At 31.9% G+C, this 20,391-nt stretch overlaps 1 long non-coding RNA gene across 5 annotated transcripts in view; it reads left to right on the top strand.

Moving 5' to 3' along the window:
• The window catches only part of LOC111087272, a 139,935-nt gene that overhangs the window by 50,477 nt on the left and 69,067 nt on the right, over nt 1–20,391 (top strand). Inside the window, exon 1 of one of the 5 annotated variants that reach the window (XR_002611975.1) lies at nt 2,795–3,373. The exons of 3 other annotated variants lie outside the window; for them this stretch is intronic. This is a non-coding gene — a long non-coding RNA (uncharacterized LOC111087272). Of the gene's footprint in view, nt 1–2,794; nt 3,374–3,671; nt 4,248–20,391 lie in introns of those variants that run through there. One more of the 5 variants, XR_002611980.1, reaches the window with a different exon arrangement.

Raw genomic sequence — 20,391 nt, 5'->3', positions numbered from 1 at the left:
CCCAAACCATACACATCAACAATTAAAAAAAAAAAAAAGTTGGTTGTGGGTACTGCCATGTAGTTGCTTTCCATCTCATCAGCAGTTCAAAATTAGTGACCTAACAAAGATGGGGTGAACAAGTTTAGTGGGAATGAAAATTGAACCTGAGGTCCTTGAATCATTATCCCCCCAAAAAAATCATCAAAGCAGAACAAACTTGAAGTAAAAAACAACTTATAAGGCTAAGATTAGGCAGAGCAGAAATAGCCCATTATGTAGCTTTGTGCTCATCAAATCATGAGAGAAATATTTTGATTACTTGGATAGTTGGAATGATCAAACATAGTAATTTCAATTAGCTGATTATTTTCGTGAAAACTGATATAATAACAATTTTGATTATTTGATTGTTTGAATAATCAAAACAGTAATAATCAGAAACACTAAATTTGATTAATCAATTAGTTTATGTAACACTAATAGATGTAATTAGATAATCAATTAAATCACCCAACTCTATTGTTATACTTAAGTCTTTACAGTATAATGTTTAATGCATTTAACATCATGAGACCTGGGAAATTACAAGTATGATTGAAGATAATCACACAACTTTAGGGTGTTTATTTTAATATATTAAACTTTATGTTAACACAATATCCTACTTGTTCATTGGAATGTTCTCTACAAGATACAAGTTTTAATTATATATTTTTAAGGGTGTTATTTTATATAATTCAATGTCCTTATCACTTTTAAGGGACAAATTTCAATGGCTTGGTTTCACAAGGTTAAGACAGTATTTGAATAAATTAACTGAACATAGGTGTAATGTTTACTACTTACTTCACTTTTTTCACACAACTGAACTTATTCTGTGTGACTAGATGATGCCATCTTCACTTTAAATTGTATCCTTCATAATAACGTGCTTTTGTCAATGAAGTTGTTTATAAGGAGTGACTGGAAGATTCATTGTTTGTTTTGAACAGTGTTTTTGTTACACTTTTCAGGATAACTGTACATGTGCCATTATGTATCTGACTAGTCTTGAAACATTATTAAAAATGATTATAAAGCAGAGGCTAAAATTCAAACATGCATACAGAAGAATGAATTATCTTCTTCTGCCAATAAATTGAACTACATGTGCCACATAAGTATGCGTGTTCCATACCAGTGGCTTCAAAACGTTTTTTGTTGTGTGCCATCTGAATGTGTTTCTTGATAGGAGGATTCAGCAGTCCACATAATAAGAGTATTATTTAACAAAAACTAAGCATAAAATCACTATAATATTAATAATACAGAAGTACCATTTTACATTTTAATGTGATGGAGTACCTGTTTTTGTGTTATGAAATGTTGGGTGTAATATTCATCAGCTTTAGCCTCAGGTCAGGTTCAGCATTCATCTTGTTTCTCTGTTTGAGGTGAAAAATGTTCTATCTCACACTGGTACATGATGGTTAATGGGATCAGGAAATGAACTGCTGTGTTTGCAACTTCTGGGGACTTTCCAGTTCTCTGAATCCAAAACTCAAATAGTGGATTTTTTTTAAACTCTCACTTGAATATACTATTGTAAGAAAGCTCCAATAAGTCCTCTTCTTTCATAGAGAAACCAGCAGACAGATTGTTATTTTACAATGCATGCAAATTTCCAAGTAAAGAATATATTTCACACTTGAACTCAAAAGCCATATAATGTAGAATTTTAGACTTTCCTCATAATTTATATATATTGTTCCTACTTATATTGGCCAGGTGGTTAGGGTGCTTGACTCGCAATCTGAGGGTTGCGGGTTCGAATCCCTGTCACACCAAACATGCTCGCCCTTTCAGCTGTGGGAGCGTTAAAATGTGACGGCCAATCACACTATTCATTGGTAAAAGAGTAGCCCAAGAGTTGGTGGTGGGTGGTGATGACTAGCTGCCTTCCCTCTAGTCTTACACTGCTAAATTAGGGACGGCTAGCGCAGATAGCCCTCTTGTATCTTTGCACAAAATTCAAAAACAAACCTACTTATACAGGTGAATTTGTAAGGCCTGAAGTATCAGGTTTGCTCCAAAATCTACAAACTTCCTTTATGTAATTATGAAACCTTTCTATGAATTACATAAAGAGAACACAGTTTAGGAACCTATGTTCTATTTTGCATACATTAACATTTTTAACATGATTATTTTATTTACAGAAATATTGATAAAATATTTGTGTTTTTATTATAATTATTGTATGTTAAAGCAGCTGAAATAAAGGAAACAAAAGTGCTTTTATTGCTTCTCAACTTTGAACCTTGATTGACTCTGTGGTTTAGTAAAGAGCTTCTGCATCTGTTAGAAATAGTTATTGAAGCTGTTGTCAGTTAATTATTAGAAAATAAGCCTACCTTTGCCATGGACTCTATTTTTGTAAATAAAACAACTGTTGATCTTTCCTAGTTCAAAGTGGTGATATTATTGTTTTCAAGTGTATTTTAATACTCAGGATAGTGTGTTATGTAGTTTCTAAAATGTCGGAGCCTATAATAAGTATGTCAATGTTTGTAAGCAGGGAAATATATTGTCATTCAGAGTAAATTTTACATTTCATACATATAGTTTGTTCTGCATAAGCTGTTTGGAAAGTTGATAGTTATAAAAATTTCTTATAATGTATTTTTAACCAATTTTATGGCTTATAAATTTTTTATCTTATATAATGCTATGTAGAATAAAGTTTTACTATGTAAAACAAAAAATGTGGTTCAGCACAGGTTGTCTGACATATTAGTTATTAATGTTAGGTTTTAAAAATCTAATTTTTGGAAGATATTTCCTTTGTGTAAGTTTGATATCTGAAACTACCTATCAGTGCAGCTCTGAACCAAAGAGGAATTTTAATGGTTCCACATCCTTCCATATATGGAGTGGAAGAGAGACTGACAGGGAAATCTGGGAGTTCACATTTTAGCTCCGCCTCTTCTCCAAGAGCCACCCATTTATGCTATTAATTGGATACTAGCCTCTCTACTTATCATAACTTCAGCCACTAGTATGCAGCACTGCATGGTGTGTGTGTTTTTTTACAAGCTGGAGGAGGTTGATTTTGTTTTTTGTAAAAATGCACAATTTATGCTGCTTGTGCATAATATTTTACCAACCAACTAGTTATCATCCACTTACAGGAAAGAGTTCAGATGTTATTTACGCCTGGTGGATGTTTCACTGATGAAGGGAAGGAATAAGACTGTGCATGTGTGCAGACGATGTGATTGCAAGAAATTCAAAATACTTCCAAAGAGGTGACCTTGGGATTTGGTAATGGAGTAATTGAAAGAGGGAAAGCTCACCCTGTTGTTTTCTTAACCTGAACCTTTTGCTTTTCAGCACCTCCTTTTATTTTAAGGTACATTTTCTTTTATGGCATTTTCTGACCTTTTTTTTTAATTTCCCAGTGACTAGTAATCTTAAGATGGATGTTGAGGCCTTAAATCCATCAACATCACAGTATTTTGGTTATTTAGCCTTTTATTATTACCAGCTGCTGTCTCCTGAGAAAGAATTCCATACCATATTTAATGTGTCTTTGTGTTTATAAAAATTATCATTTTTAGAAAAGTAAGTTTGTGTGTTATGAAAAAAGCTAAATCTTACTGACGAAATTAAAAATAAATTTTTATATTCTGTAAAACCTTTAATGTTGTTTGGCCTTTGACGTTTGTTTTAGTTTTCAAAATCTCCAAAATATGAAAGTAGATTTAACTTTTTGCTATTAAGTTGGAACGTTTTAATCCTGGGTTTGAGTAAAATACAGTAACTAGAAATACTTAATTGTGAAAGTGTTTTATTACTTTTTACTTTTGTACAGTTCTGATAGGTAGAAATGAGTAATTTGGTTTTTTAAATAAAGAGCATAAAATTCAAGTAGCAGTATCAAGTGAAAATTTCAAGATGTCAGCCTTGGACACCTCCGTCTTGACAGTTTTGTGGACCCTGTGCTAGTACTGTCTAGATATTGGCACAAGTGCTGATTGGTTCTTAGATAATTGGAACTTGTGGCAGTGTCTACTACACATTTATGAACTCATAAAGAGAAATAGATTAGTCACTATTGTTTGAAGTAGTGTTGGTCCATATTTCTTGTAGAAAAGTAAAAATTGTTCTGAGTAGTTTCTACTCCGTGGTACTCGAGTTTTTTACTGCGTTAGCTTTAACTTCCGAGATAATATACATGTAGTGATCATCACAAAATTACTCTGATAGGGGACTTGCTGAAAGGGGTTTGTAGTTTTTACTCATAATCTAGTTGATTTAATATTAAGAGGTATACACTTGCTTCATTAGTTACTATTAGTCTTTTGCTTTATGTATGTATGTTTGTGTATTTATTGGGATAGTTGCCTGAATTTCTTATTATTACATTGTTTATGTTTATTCTTGAACAAGTTAACAAAAACAGAAGTATGTAAATTATTCATCAGAAAACTTTTTAAGCAAAGTTTCAAAATATCATACTTTATCCTACTTGTATTTAATCCAATTTATTCTTGTATATTTTGTTGGTACTCCATACTTTATTCTACTGTTCTATGTAACATGGAAGTTTATAATTATAATAAGATGTTCTGCTTGAAATATCTTGAAGATTTTCTCAGTGTATGTAGTTGGGCAAGTTTGTGTTTTTTCTCTCTACACATGCTGACCCAACTGTTAGAAAGTTTAGTTATTACTTGTTTACTTTTCTCAATGCAAGAATGTTTTACTTTGTTATTATGTTTTATTACTTGGTTTTATTATATGCTTAAGTATAAGAATTTTTATACTGATTATTTTGAATTTATTAATTTTTGAGTTTAATATGTACTAATTCAAGAGTAATAACTCTTTATGTGACTTACTAAGTTAAGTGTAAGAATTTGTTTATTGTATGTTAGCTAGCTTGAATGCAAAATAATTGTTACTTTGTCAGGTTTGTTTTTGAAAAAAGTGTTACAAATAACTGTTTCATTTTCATATTTTTGTATCACGTCATTCAGTATTTCCTTATGTTAGCTTTTAGATCAACTCTGTTTCAGTCACTTAAACTATATATTTTCATTTAGTGTCTAGCAAGTATGTTTAAAAGGCACATAAAATTGACAAACTCCAGTTTTGCTTGAATATGGAATATATGTAGATATATAAGTTGGGAATTTTTACCCTCAAGACTAATACTGTTTTGTCATTAATATGGTTAACAAGAAGGCAGCTGTGATCATATTTGTTTCACTTTGTCATTTTTTTACTTTAGTCGTTTGTTAGGTGACATGGTATCCTGTTCGGTGGTTTGTAAATATTGCAAGTTCTTTCCACTGTTAAATTGTTCTTAATCAGTAGCAGTAAAGAATGGCATTATATTGAAGCTTATTGTGTGGGTAAGTTTTTGTGTTAAATGTATGCTTCTATCCTTCTGATCAAAATACTTATCTTTGATAATTTCATTGCCACTGGCCTTACATGGCTTGGAGGATAAGCACTCGACTCGCAAGCTGCGGGTCATGGGTTCAAATTCCTATTTCTGAACATGCTCACCCTTTCAGCTATAAAGGCATTATAATGTGACAGTCAATCCCATTATTTGTTGGTAAACGGGTAGCCTAAGAGTTGACGGTAGGTGGTGTGGACTATCACCACTAAATTAGGAATGGCTAGTGCAGATAGTCCTGGAGTAGCTTTGCATGAAATTCAAAACCAAACAAGTGAAATTCTTTGCAACTTTTATTATATAATTAATTAATACCTTGAAGTTTTTAAGCACATTTTATCATAAATCCATAGTGAAAGATTCAAGATTTGAAAATTTAGTTCACAAAAGCATAATTTTTTTTTCATGTATACGGCACTGTCAATTGGTTCCAGTTTATTGACAATATATTTAAAAAACTTGGTATACTTTAAAAAAAAATTACCATTGAATTGTTAGACTAACAGCTTTATAAATAAATATATTTCACAAAAACCATCACTCTGTATGGATTAACAAATAACTGTGCCTCCATGGGATTTTGTGATGATTATACAAAAACTTAATTCTTTCCATAAAGCCACTGAATTTTGTTGCTACAACACAAAGAGTTATATTTCTACCCCAAAAGTTGTTTATTTATATTATAACTAAATACCAAATACAATGACCAAAAAAACACACAGTTACTTGCTTACGAAGATCGAAATAACATCAGTTATTAATATAGAATTTACTAGCTTTGTAGGATGGGCCAGTTAATTGCTGCAGAATGTACAAAGCTAGTAAATTCTATATTAATAACTGATGTTATTTCGATCTTCGTAAGCAAGTAACTGTGTGTTTTTTGGTCATTGTATTTGGTATTTAGTTATAATATAAATAACTATACGTAAAATCATAAATTTCTATAGAAATTAGCACGTATGATATTCTACACACTAAATCAGTCACATACTGTCTTATATGAGAAACTATGATGCTTATTATAAAGCCATTGCATTATGTAATGATTATATTGTTAGGTTGTTTGCAAAAAAAATCATGCTTCCTGTAGTTCCTAGAAAAAAAACAAACTTAAGGAGTTTTTGAAGTGACAAACAAGTAACTGAAACTTTTTAATAAGATCATTACATTGGTGGTAATTATAGAAATAACTATGACATTATTATTATTTCATTTCAATGGTTTTCTATGTAATTCCATAAAATTCAGTTATTTTAGTAAACTTTATGTCTTAGAAACTGTTTTTTGCTGTGCATTGAATGTCTACATCAAGTCTATTATGTTAGCAACCATCTGAAAGGTGTTTATTGGAAGAATTAAGGACTGATAGATCAATTCCAGATAAACATTTTATAAAGAAACTAAACTAATATGATTGTTATAAAAACAACTGAAAGATGATAATATCTGAAACTACAAGTATTAGAAGTAAATTTCACCAAAGTACTTTGAAATTCATAAATTTTATTTGAGAATGATTGCACTAGTAATCAAAATGTTGTACCTGTACTAAAAACATCTCACTGTAAAAGCTGTAAATTGTAATAAAATATACTTAATTAGTAAGTAAACTCAAAATGAAACTATTTATTTGAGAAAGTTTGTACATGGTACAAGATGTTTCAGAAACTGTAACAGAAGCCCTTTAATATGCTTTCTGACATCCTCAATCTACATATGAATCACATCAGCATTTTTCAAAATTTGATCACAATAAGAAATAGCATTTTAAATAATGAAGTTGTGGTTTTTCTATGATACTTTACATAATGTATTAAGTTTACATAGTTATTTTATTTTTGTTATTGAACAGTATAACGAATCTACTTTATAAAATTAAATCTGTTATTTAATATTTTAATACTTATTCTCAAGTTTTTGTGTCGGGATTAAAAATTCAGCTCGAATTCAAGTATAGTTTAAATGGCAAGTTATCGATATAATTTTAAAGTATTACGCTGGGTAACTTTAGCAGATGAGTCCTAAGTGTCTTAATACACGTTATTGTGTTTTAAAAGTTTTCCTTGTGGAAGAAAAGGCTAATTTTAAATTTACATTTAAAATTTGTAAGTTTTCCAGAACACACCCGTTATTTTCCATTATCTTACTGTGTCTCATTCATTCAAACAATAAATAAATATAAGGCTAATAATAATATTTGCCAACATAAAACGGTTCTTAAGATATTAGGCGTATCTTTCAAGATCAGTTGGACCACTGTGGCTCAGTGGTAAGTATGGAGGCTTGTGACGCTAACATTCGAGTTTCGCATCCTCGCGATGGACACAGCAACAGAGGGACATTTTCTTTATTTGTTTGGTTCTACAGGAATTGCGTTCAGTGTATAATAATTTTGTTTACCTCCGTATTTATGTTCTATGCAGCTTTTTTCTTTAAATCTTTCTAGGCACAGCAAAAAAAGTATAGTTGGTAAGGCTCGTATATATTTTTATTTGCATATATGATTAGGCACGTATGTTATCACATTTATGCTTGGTTTAACTTCCAATTTAATTTAACATGAGTTTAATTTCAATCCATATTATGAAACCAGAATCCATACTTTCATAATTATATAATATGCTAAATGCCTGTTGATACGTGCTAAACACTATGAATTAAGTAATCAGTTATGACATTGAGAGTTTAACAAAAGATAATATAGTTTCCTTTTGAATTTATTCACAGGTTATAAATAAGTATTATTTTATTACAAGTTTTAGCTTTTACAGTACCGGAGAATGATCGTACAACTGATAGAAACGTCGTACCTGTTAAATAAAACTTGTATTGCTAAAGTTTTTTAAATTTGTAATCATACTATAGTGGACGTGGGGTATACGTCAGTATCTATGTATATAATCAAAACTCCTGCGCCATATATTGAATGACACCACAAACAAAATCCATAAAAATTTCACGCTTTGGGTATTCGAGGTTCAGACAATTAGAAAAATGACTGTGGTAGGTGCAACAACCATTTCTTTATGATGGAACACAATTTGAAACAAAAGTATTTTTCTCACAACAAGAACACAAATTTCACTAGGACTGTGTGTGAGGTTTGATTATATCTTTGATGTAATTTTTTAATGTAGTACAGAGAAACTGGAGTTCTTAAAAAATCTTTATTTTTTCAATAAACGGTACCACTTTTAATATATAAAAACATTACAGTTTATATGAGTAAAATTTATGAAAATTTTGATCTGTACGTTGAATAATTTTGATGCAATGAGTTACGTATGACTAAAGAGCACAATTCGAACACTTTTCCCGTGTAGTACTTCCCTTAAAAAAATCATTTTTTAGAAAATGTTCACTTTTTTCAAAATTTTGTGAATGAGGTATAAATACTAAGGTTAGTAATTACAAGCAGAATGACCCGCCCGTAGGTCGGCGTTTCTGCTAGTAACAAATAATATAGCTTGGCTCATTAAATGTTTAAGGGATTAATATACATGAATATGCAAACACACACACACACATGTATACATAACTATTGTGATTCGAATTGAATAGCTGTTAAAATTCTACAGATTTTTGAGACTGTGTATTTTTGTGTTTGAACTAAAGATATCGGGGCTTCAAACACATTTCGCCACAATTATTATGTAGAGCAATATAAAGCTGATTTGTCACATCAAAAGTACAGTAGCACTTATAATAGGAATAGGCCAGATGTGCAATACAAATTAAAATCTCAAACGCCCCCCCCCCAGTGGGCAGAACACAGATAGCCCATTGTGTAGCTTTGTGCTTAATTACAAACAACAACAAAATCTCAAACAGCATGTAAACAAAACTATAAGTACTCTACACACACTGTTGAGTAGTAAACAAACCAACTGCAGAGTAACAAGCTACCAAAGCACTTGACAAAGTCGAGGATTCTGTGTTGGATAAAGCAGTTTCATCATAGCAGTTGGTGCCTAAGACGTGTCTCCTATGTAAGGATGAAGGTTACCACTGCCAAAGTCTGACATGGCTTTGATCGAGCACTCTGGACTGAAGACAAAAACAATATGTCGTATAATTTACCTTTGGATTGTTTTCAAATAAGTGTGACGTATTGATATCTAAGGTTGTACTTGAAACAGTGTGGTTTTTAAAATGTGTCTTTCAAGGAAACAAAACGAGAGAAATGAGAAAATCTTATGTTGATAACCTTGAAAAGTCTTTGTCCTAGCGAAGAGAGCATTATTGCAAGAATAGAGATATGGTTAGAAACAGTAATGTTGAATGTGCAAAACAAGCCTTGGCTATTAATCCAGCTAAAGTAAAGGCTCTCACCATAGCGAGATGGAAGAAAAACTATAGCAAAGATATAAGCAAAAGCCAGGAAATGTCGAGAGATAGCTCTAAGAAAACCTACAAAAAGGATAGATATAGAGCCAAGTCATTCTCGAGACTTAATACCAAAAAAAAGCTATTAGACACGTAAATAAATTGTAAATAAAAATATAAAATAGGAGCACTAAAAGGTAAGGAAACAATGTAGGAATGTGTGGGATAGCATTACAACACTTGGTGGTTTCTTGACATGGTGCAACCTCATAGTGAGTGTAGCCATCGTTCTGCCCATTCCTACTGCATGTGCTTTTTGTAACTTGGTAATCATTCAAACAAAAGGAAAGGTTTATATTGTTAAAGTTCTCTGTTGTAAACTTTGTTTTTGCAACCATGTACAGATACATGTATGTAATCAAATTACGTGACCCTAACAAAATGCATGACATCATAAGGGGGTGTTTGATGTCAAAAGTGAGACAGGAAGCTCCAATAGTCATACTTTACTCATGTGAGACATTATAGCTATCTGACGGGTAAGGAGTGGTACAAAAGAATAGTATCAAAACCATTGAATTTTTAAATTTGGCGAGTATTTAGAAATGATTATCTGCTGATAAAACCCAATTCAAATCTATAATTTGGTCAAATTTCAAAGTAAAACACGAAGTAAGAATGGGCAAAACGATGGCCACACCCAGTTTTAAGTTGCGCCATGTCAAAAAACACCAAGTGTTGTAATGTTTCCCGCCCATTCCTACCTATTTTCCGTACTTTTTGGTGCTCCATTCATACTTCCTATTTTTTATTTAAATTTTTTGACACTTATGTATATATATTCTTGTCATTATTATAATTATTTATAATCACGATTTGCCAGCTTGGAAAAAGTTTTCCTGCAATGACAATTATTATTGTAACAAATAGTTTATGTATATAGTGTTTGACCATTTATACATTTGTTATGTCCCAGTCAGCCTGATGTGCTCTGGATTAAGTGAAACGCGTCGTCGGCAATAGATGTGGCGAATATAGTGTGGTTGAAATACCATTATTACACACTACGTATTCAAATTCTTGAAAATATGTAAGGTAGCAGTTAAAGAATGTAGTCTAAAAGTATAATAGGCCTAATACTAATGTCTTATGACAAGTATAATTAATTAATGATAGTTAACAAGTGCTGAATAATAGAGCATGGTTAATTAGTCACATTTGGAAAAAAGTGATGAATGATTTTTTAATTAATCAATAATTAGTTGATTAAAAATTAAATACTTCTGAAAAGGATAAGAAAGGGCTTTATTGTTTCTATTGCATGAGATAAGACTGAAGAAACACAGCTTGTCAATAGTTTTATCATGCAAGAACGTGAGTAGTTTTGAAATAAAGAAGCCAACTGTGCTGAAACTCCTCTCTGCCTCTACAGAAGTTGGAGGTATTGTCATTACAGTATTGAATACTTTCTCCAATGAATTTGGACATTCCTTGGTGCTTTCTAAGACAGTTATTTCTCTCGTTAAACACTTTAATATTTATTGAAGGAAGAATCCGGACCCAGTATTTTTGCTTTTCTTCCTTTCTGGTATCAAAGCATCCAGTTCCTCTGCCTTGCTAAATTTCTTTGGTGCTTCTTTTCATCAGCAGTGTGATTCTCATTGTCTTCCTTGATGGACGTGGTAGCAGAATGTCACCTTTCAAGGGTGAGTTGTACGTACCAGGGTCCTCCTGATAACATAAGCCAGAAAGATTTGCATTTCTTTATTTCTTCATTCTCTGATTTATAGCCAAATACAACTTCTGCTCTCCTGTTCATTCAACTCATTCTGCATAACTCAAGCCTTGATCAAGTCATAGTCTTTCCTGCTCAATGCCAAGGCACCTATTTCCACAACTTCTAAGACCTCGACAGTTTCCGAAACAAGCTTTATTATTTTTTTTTCAGAGGAAAAAAAAAGATCATCGTAGAAAGATCAATCAGAGCATTTGCAACAATACTTTTAAATCCAACAACCTCTTTAACATTATAAGCATTGTTATGTATTAGAATCTTAAATGGTCTGAAATTGAGTTAACTGATAATTTAAATTTAGTAGTTAAATTGTAATTTGGACTTAATAGTTACGTAAAAACCGATATATAATCATTTTATGATATTTGCCAACAAGATTGATAAATAGTTTTCTTTTTTAACACAAATACGTTTTAATACACACACAACAAAACAATTTACAATAACAATTATTACAAATAGTTATTACAAACAATGATTTATAAACAAACGTTTCACAAAGTTACAAGCAATATAAAGTCTTCCTTTTAATCTGGAACTTCATTGAAATAGCTCCCCAGTGGCACAGCGGTATGTCTGCGGACTTACAACGCTAGAAACCGGGTTTCGACACCCGTGGTGGGCAGAGCACAGATAGCCCTTTGTGTAGCTTTGTGCTTAACTACAAACAAACAATCTTCGATATCTTATCGAGGGTTCACAAAGAGCGAGTTGATTACGAGTTGACGTAGATATAATTCACTTAACAGGAAGCTAGCTAGCTTTGTCCTTCGTTATTCACCAGTCTGGCGCACGGTGAATTTATATAACGTTTTCGTAAAAGTACTAATGTCCGATGAGAATCCACTGAAGTTAAATGGTTTCTAATGTTCGAAATTTATAAATATTCCTAGTCAAATATCTGAAGTTTTCCGATTAATAAGCATTATAACAATCACAGTTATAGCTTCCGATGTTTTATAGCGAACTAATAATAAATACTTTCCCTGGGGCATCACGTTGGTTGTATTTATAGCTGTGGGAAGGTTTCCTGGAAAATTCAGATTACATAACAATACAATTTAAGTGTTTACATACACACACATATATTGTTGATTCCTACTCTCGAGAATTTTCTACAACTTTGGAGAATAGGCGGGAGTTTCGCAATACATATTTAACACTATAAGCTACACATGTTTTAAAATATAAACTTAATCTAAACGAACGTTTATATTAAAATAAATATATAATAACAAATTCATTACATCATACATACACTTCCATCTGATACGAGTATCCATAAGCAAAGATAATTCTTTTTTCATAGTTTTGCATAGTTTCTGGAGGTTATCATTTTTGAATAGAGATTTTTCTAAAAATGCAAACGTTTTTTTAATCTTTTCAATCACGACTCGGAAATCATTTGCAAACTCAATGTTCTCATCTGAAACTTCTTCATGTCAGCCTTCGTTCTCTGTCTCATCCTCTTCAACACCTTCTTCTGACTCTGTTTCATTGGTAGCTTTCTCAGTTTTTTTCTTCCTAATCAACTTTACCAAACTTTTTATAACAGACATCAACAACAGGCAGATAAGTTCCATGACTGTTGAAAAATTATTGGTTCCAACCTATCAGTTGAACCATCTTCTTCATCACAAAAGCACCATCAGTAATAACAGTTATGATGAAACTAAGTTGATTGGACGTCAACTGCTTGTTGTAGAAACACAAATCTAAAAGGCGACATTTCGAAAGTCTTCCGCCTAAACAATCTATCAAAGAACAGTAATAATGTTCTCTTTCAAGTCCAACTCAAAACTCTTCAGCTTGTTAGTAAAAATTTCAACTGCCATGGTAGTTAGCATTAACTCTTATCATGCCGAATCCATAGTGTTTTGGGCTTTTGCCATGAATGTTGAAGCACATGTACTTTCTTTTTCATTTAGAGGTCCATTCGTCCAGTGACAAAGAGAATCTCTTGCCTGCCTCTCTGTCTTTTGCTTAAGTTCAACTTTCATTTCTTCTTGAAGCTGTTTTCCCAAAGAAATGACCTTTCTTCTGATGTCTTTTTCTGTTACAGGCATCTTCAATCCTTCAGCTTTCCACCCATCCTTGATTTCTGTGTTGTTGGAAAGGGTGGCAAGGACTAATTAAAGTTTGGTTGGCCTTCTGAAAGTAGGACAGGATTGAAGGTTGGGTGTCACCAGATATGGAAAGAGACGGTGCAGAAATGGTGGCGAGACCATTTTTTAAATCGTGTTTGTGCTTAAGATGATATCTGAATGTTGGCATTGGCAGATGGGCTTTGAAAGTTGCTTCACAATGATTGCATTTCACCAGTTGTATCCGTTTCATTGGTAAAGAAGAGCTTCTAGGGTGTTTTCTTTAGATGCAACCCATTCATAATCTATTTTTTACGATGTTTTTCTTTCTAAGATAACAATATACAATACAAATATTAATCCAAATTTCGTTTGCACATTTCAGAATATACAGCTGATCCAACCAGTTACATGTGAAGCTTACGTATATAACCGTATATTTAATTTATCTCCGAGTAAATGTGTGACAATCGATCACAAATTCCGGTAACATCATCGCATAAAATTAGGTTTAAGATGGTGACGCCCACGTAGTGAATTACACCTCGTTACAAATAAGATAGATATTTCAATTTAGTTTAGCGAAAAATATCTTGGAAGGGCATCGAGAGATTCAGAGAAGACGTTGTGACTGAAAGGTAAAGAATTTTCCTGCATGATTGTCGCAAAGCAAAAAGATTACGGTACATTTTTGGTCGGCAAACTTACCCTTTTAAGACTTGTACCTCTGACCCTGCATCAACCTTTAGGCTAAGTATAGATACAAAGTCAGAGGAAACTCGGACTATATAATTATTAGACAAGATTTACAAAAGTGTGCTTCTAAATATGACATTTCTTGTATTTAAAAAAGTAGCACACAAAAAAATTCCTTTTAAGTTTTAAACCTACTTTTGATATCTGATCCTTTGTAATAACCTCAATCTTGGAGGACTGCTTCACCTTGGCAGCTTTTAGGATGGACTTCGGTAAGTCCACGAAGTTTAAGATGAACTTTGGCACGTCCCCGTACTTTGGGATGGACTTTGGTGCGTCTTCGAACTCAAGTTTGAGTCAGTAACACAGATACAAATGCACAACGCATTACATCGAGCTTGACTGGCTGATCCATATTTTGCACATCCATTTAGTTTGCTTTAGCGAGTTAGTCAATTTATACATGCAAAAAGGTACCAAGTTCAAAAGCTACATTGTAAAATTTATGGTAAAATTATGTTGAAATGATGGTTTTCATCAATTTCTAAAAATATTTGTTTTTATTAAGTCATGTTTAAATTCCATATAACGATTGACTGATTAATCACAATCATGCCCTACTGTATAATCAGCGCTATAAAATAACAATGAAAAACGGTATGATTTTAAAGTTACAATTTTGTGTTGGAATAAGGCGCCCATGTAATACAAATAACTTAATGTTCCATGCAGCTATATATATATATATGTAATTATTACCCTAATTAGTTTTGCACTGGCCTATTACTGTGAGGATTATGTTAATTGTAACTGATTCTGCTACATATGGTTATGCAAGTATTGTCTTGTTGAAGAATGCTTGCATTAGATTAAAAGGGAACACAATATGTTAACATGTTCAAACGTGTTTTTATTTTGTGGATGTGTATAGCGTAATTCCTTACTGGTCTTGGTATACCACCTATTAGAAAAAACAGCAGTTAACCCAGTTTGGAACATTTTGTTGTGTTAAACATCAATTATTGTTTGTGGATTTTTTCAATCAATACTGAGACAGTTTACTATTTAGAATAATTTAATGTAAATTTCTAAATATAAGGAAACATTTATGTGTTTGAAAGTACCTATACAAGATATTTTGTAAAATGCTTAGTTGACTTCCACGATTAAACACAAGCTTTTGATATAAATTCAGGTTGGGATGACGTTACTTTGAATTTATGTTGTTCATTTTTGAGAGCACAGTTCGCCATGTAGTTGTGGTTTGATTATCTACAATTTCAAAATACAAAAACAGTATTTTATTTATTTAAAAACAGCACAGAGTTTCGGCAGTGAGTCTTCTTCAGGTTCGAGATGTACAGAAGCTTTCAATAAAGCAACGTTTCCCAAACTTTTGTCATCCACGCCCCATTTAATAAATATGGTTTCTTGTTCGTCCCCTCCGTTTTTTGAATAAGTGAAACAATGAGTTACGTGACGAGATGTAATACACGGATACACATTAAAATGCTATGTGATGTAGTAATTAATTATTATTTTCATTAATGAAAAATGTGTTAAAACGCTTTATTTTGCATTATTGCACTATTGACTCTACCCTAATCGCTCGCTCCCCCAAGGGATCATTTGCGCCCCCTGTGGGAGGCGCCCGCCACCTGGAAAATTATGAAATAAAGAATTAGCATGTGAAGCGGGCTCATGACCATTCTTTTTTTTAAATAAATGAATGAAAACCAGTTTTATATTTTGAGAGTATGGATCATTAAAGTTTATTGTATTAAACAGTTAGTGGCTCAGCGGTAAGTCTGACAGCTTATAATGCTAAAAACTGGGTTTCGATACCCGTGGTGGGCACAGTACAGATAGTCCATTGTGTAGCTTTATGCTTAATATAAAACAAACAAATGATGATGTAATGTCAATGGCGATTTTGTGTGTTTATGTTCCGTAACTGTTTGAAGAGATCGTTGACCGTGTAACTAAAACTGGAACTCGGAGTCAGCTAGATAACACATATAGAGAATAAATGCTTTCTTCCTGATGCCTTTCTCTGTTACAGGCATCTTCAATCCTTGGGCTTTCCATCTTTATTGATTTCTGTATTGTTGGATAGGGTGTTCATTTCATCGCGTTTCTAGTCTACATGTAGCTTGGAAGATTCACTAACTGATTCAGGTGGCGTTTAAATACTTTAAGCTTCATTGAGCATGAAAATAACTACATTTACAATATTTTGGCAGTAAAGTTAAATAAAAAGAAAGGAAACGACCTCTACTTTCTAGATAATAATAATAACTATATAAACTATATTTCAGCCAACGTTTCGCCCTTGCGGCTTCATTAAGCCTAATAGTACTTACCTAACCGTGTCTCATTCATTCAAACAATAATAAAATCTAAGGGTAATAAATATATATTATAATCATATTTGCCCACATAAAACGATTATTTTTTTGCTACAAATAACGAGTACGTTTATCGTTTGCACTCATGGTAATTATTACATTAAGTTTCTTATATGCATTTTTAGGAAAAAATTCACGATTACTACTGACATATTTAAGGATTGGACGCTAAAATTAAGTAAAGAAAGCTTTTTTATACAAAAGTATTATTTCTAATTCGTTTGCTTAAAATAAGACAAGGACTATAGTAATATAGAACAAACTATAAAAACAAGATGGTTATTAGGCCAACCATCCACGGCCTTGTACAATTGCAAACCATTTGTAAAGGATATAAAATGAAAGTATTTTCTGGTGAAAGAAAATTTAACAAACTACCTAATATTTTACATAATTTAACTATGGTTTAACTTAATAGTAAATTCGTTTATATTTGCAAAGTGCAAAAGCAGTTCAGTATTTTATGTACGGTCAGAGTATTAAACAATCTCTGGTTTAAAGTAGTCCTCAATAAGTTATTTGACTATAGTAATGTGGAACTGCTGTAACACAAGATATATGTAATAGAATTTAATCATAATTTCTTTTCCTTTAATATGTTTTTTTTTTCATACACTTAATGTGTAACACTTTGATGGATCTAAGCCATTAAAAATCTGCTATACAAGCAGTTAGCTAAATTACTAAAAAATCATGCATCACACTTTCATATATTGATTTGTCTTTGTGATATTTTCTGTTGCATTGTTTATTGTTCCGTATGGAATTTAATAAATAAATTTAAATTTTTTACTCATTGTAGTAAACACCTTTTTCACCTGATTTTATCATTAAGCCTTTAATTATTTCATGCAGATTATGGTTTCCTAACCAAAATATATATATGGAAAAATATTAATTTGAAATAAATAACTCATCAGCTTAGATTGTGAGATATCACTCATAATCTATATATCTAATTTAAGGAATATTTTACGTGGTTAGGCCTACATAAAACCGACCAGTTCTTATGTACCATATGTTTCCATAGCAAGTATATGCATTGAAGAAATCTGTAAACCCTTTATATATAAATTTTAAGAAATATTTGGTAGCAAATAACAGTTTTGAGTTACCCATGTATTCGTACACCACTGATGTTAATAACTATATAACCATAAGCAGGAGTCTGGCAAACAGACATCATGAGTATTAAAACATGTTTTTCCAAGTACTTATGAAAACAATATTAGTTTTTTAACAAAAAGAATATGTTAATGCTATATTAGTTTTGTATTTAATGTATAATTCTTATGGTTTTGAAAGTGTATAGTTTTTACTGAATAATCCTCAATTTTTATCTTGATTTATATGAACTTGATATGTATATATATATGTGTGTGTGTGTGAAGCAAAGGAAATCAAGACGTACGGAAATTTATACGTGTAGTTTCACAAGTAATTTGATGTTTGCGTATGGCATAACTATGTGTAAGAAAATAAGATAAACGTTTAATAGAATCGCCGACATTTTTTACTTAGTACTTGCGATGAGACCACATGAACACAACAGATAGACGTATTGTCTGACGTAATTGCGTATCATAATACTTTCTTCATCGAGTTCCATGATTTCACTTTACACCTATTAATATTATTACCAGTTTGAGTTAGTAAACTACTAACATACCATACCATAATATATAACATTGTAAAAAATGCACATATGTTACGTCTAGAAACATCAGTTTTCCTAACTGAGGAGATAAATATTCATTTATACAAATATTCGTATGTATGTGTGACGTTAATCAAGACTCTGGACTTCAATATATTCGTTTTTATAGTAAACAGTTGAGGATGGGCCAACACAGCAAGTATCATGGCATTTTACTTCAAACAAGGATTTTCGTAGTATTTGCTTTCTACTCTTAGTAGCTTAGTTTATACATGAAATTCATGCATCATTGACTAAATATAAATTGCAAACATCAATTACATATAGTTGTAACTTACATATAACTGATTTTTCTGTCTTTTTTTGTATGTACTTCTAATTAATATAACGAAACGGTATAGACACATAGTAACACAAGAAATAAAGACATATATGAATGCACTAGCTAATTTTATATCTTCTGACGCTTATTTGAAACGATATCCTTTGTAAATTGTTTTAAAGTTGTAAATCACGCTCGTCGTAAATAGTTTATAAACTTAAAGCAAGAAGGCCATCAATATGGCAGGATAAGAAGTCATGTTATTTTGAACAAAGTTCTTGAATAATTCACGAATTTTCCTGTCCAATTTCCTCTAACAACAATTTATTATTTATTAGTAAATCATCAAAATAAAGTTTTTTGAAGCATAGAAGATTTAAGTGTAATATTGTTGGACTCGTTCTGAAGTCAATTGGTTACTCAAAACTGTTACTTTTAATAAATTCGTTTTTATCATTTAAACCCTATAGTCAAAATGTTGAACAAGACTGGTCTAAACTAAAAATAGTGTTGATTTATTTTGAATTATATCACACTCTCACGTGGCCAGGTGTGGCCTAAGGGTTAGCGTACCGCTCTGGCGATCCGATGGTCTATGGCTAGTATCCAATTTCCGAAAGAAAAAAAAATCCTGATCTACACTTTTGGTTTGTTGATGCGTTATAAAAGTGACGGTCAAATTCATTTATTCGAGTACAGTAGCCCAAAAGTTAGCGATGGGTGCTGTTAACTATCTGCTTTCTCTCTCTCCAATCTATCAGTGCAAAATTAGTAATGATAGGCGTAGATAACCTTTGTGTAGCTTTATGCAAATCTCTCCAACAGCAACAACAACAAAAAAAAAAAACTAAAATATCGTCACAGAATTTTATGTGCATTCGTCCTTATTTAACTTGAATCTGTTTCTTAATAATTGAGATTACAAATGACACGTCTTACAGGAATTCACGCTTAATACCTTTTTAAATCCATGACTAATGTACATGTGTATGTTAGTATACATTGTATGCTTTCTTAGTTTGATGCATTTGTGAATGAGTTTGATAACTTGTGGTTAAGTAGAATAATCGGTTATTTTAATTTTTTTAAATAGAATTAGGTACAGAAATGAACAGCATTAATTAACTATGTATTTTTCAATAACGTATTCCTATTCATCTGATGAATTATTGCCCTCTATAAAAGAATGTTTCAGATTGCGTGACATATCTAACTTCCCGTCATCCTGTTTGTTATAATTTATATTTGTCTGGACAAACAATACATTAAAGCTTGTTTGAGAAACTTCTAGATTTTTCCCGTTTCTTGTTATTAAACTACCGGTTTATATTCATTAAAGCTGTACTTGTTTCAGTGTAACAAGTTACGTTCGTTTGTTTGTTTATTGTTAAACGCAGTACACAATGGACTATATGTCCTCTGACCACTGCGGGTATCGAAATCCAAAAGGGGTGGTATTTTCATAACTTGCTGACTGGGACAAGGCAACATAAAGTATTCGTTTTGTTTATATGTACAAACGAATAAAACGGTGACATATTATAGATGTCTAAACTTGTGTAAGAATGTGTACGTGAGAGTTCGCGCGTATTAATGATGTATATATGTTTAATGGACAGAGTTTGGTACATATTGCCAGGTGGATAAGGCGCTCGACTCACAATCT

The sequence above is a fragment of the Limulus polyphemus genome, unplaced genomic scaffold, assembly GCF_000517525.1.
Source record: "Limulus polyphemus unplaced genomic scaffold, Limulus_polyphemus-2.1.2 Scaffold1945, whole genome shotgun sequence".
Lineage (NCBI taxonomy): Eukaryota > Metazoa > Arthropoda > Merostomata > Xiphosura > Limulidae > Limulus > Limulus polyphemus.
The sequence above is the reverse complement of the archived record's forward strand: the minus strand, read 5'-3'. Positions and strand labels throughout refer to the sequence as shown.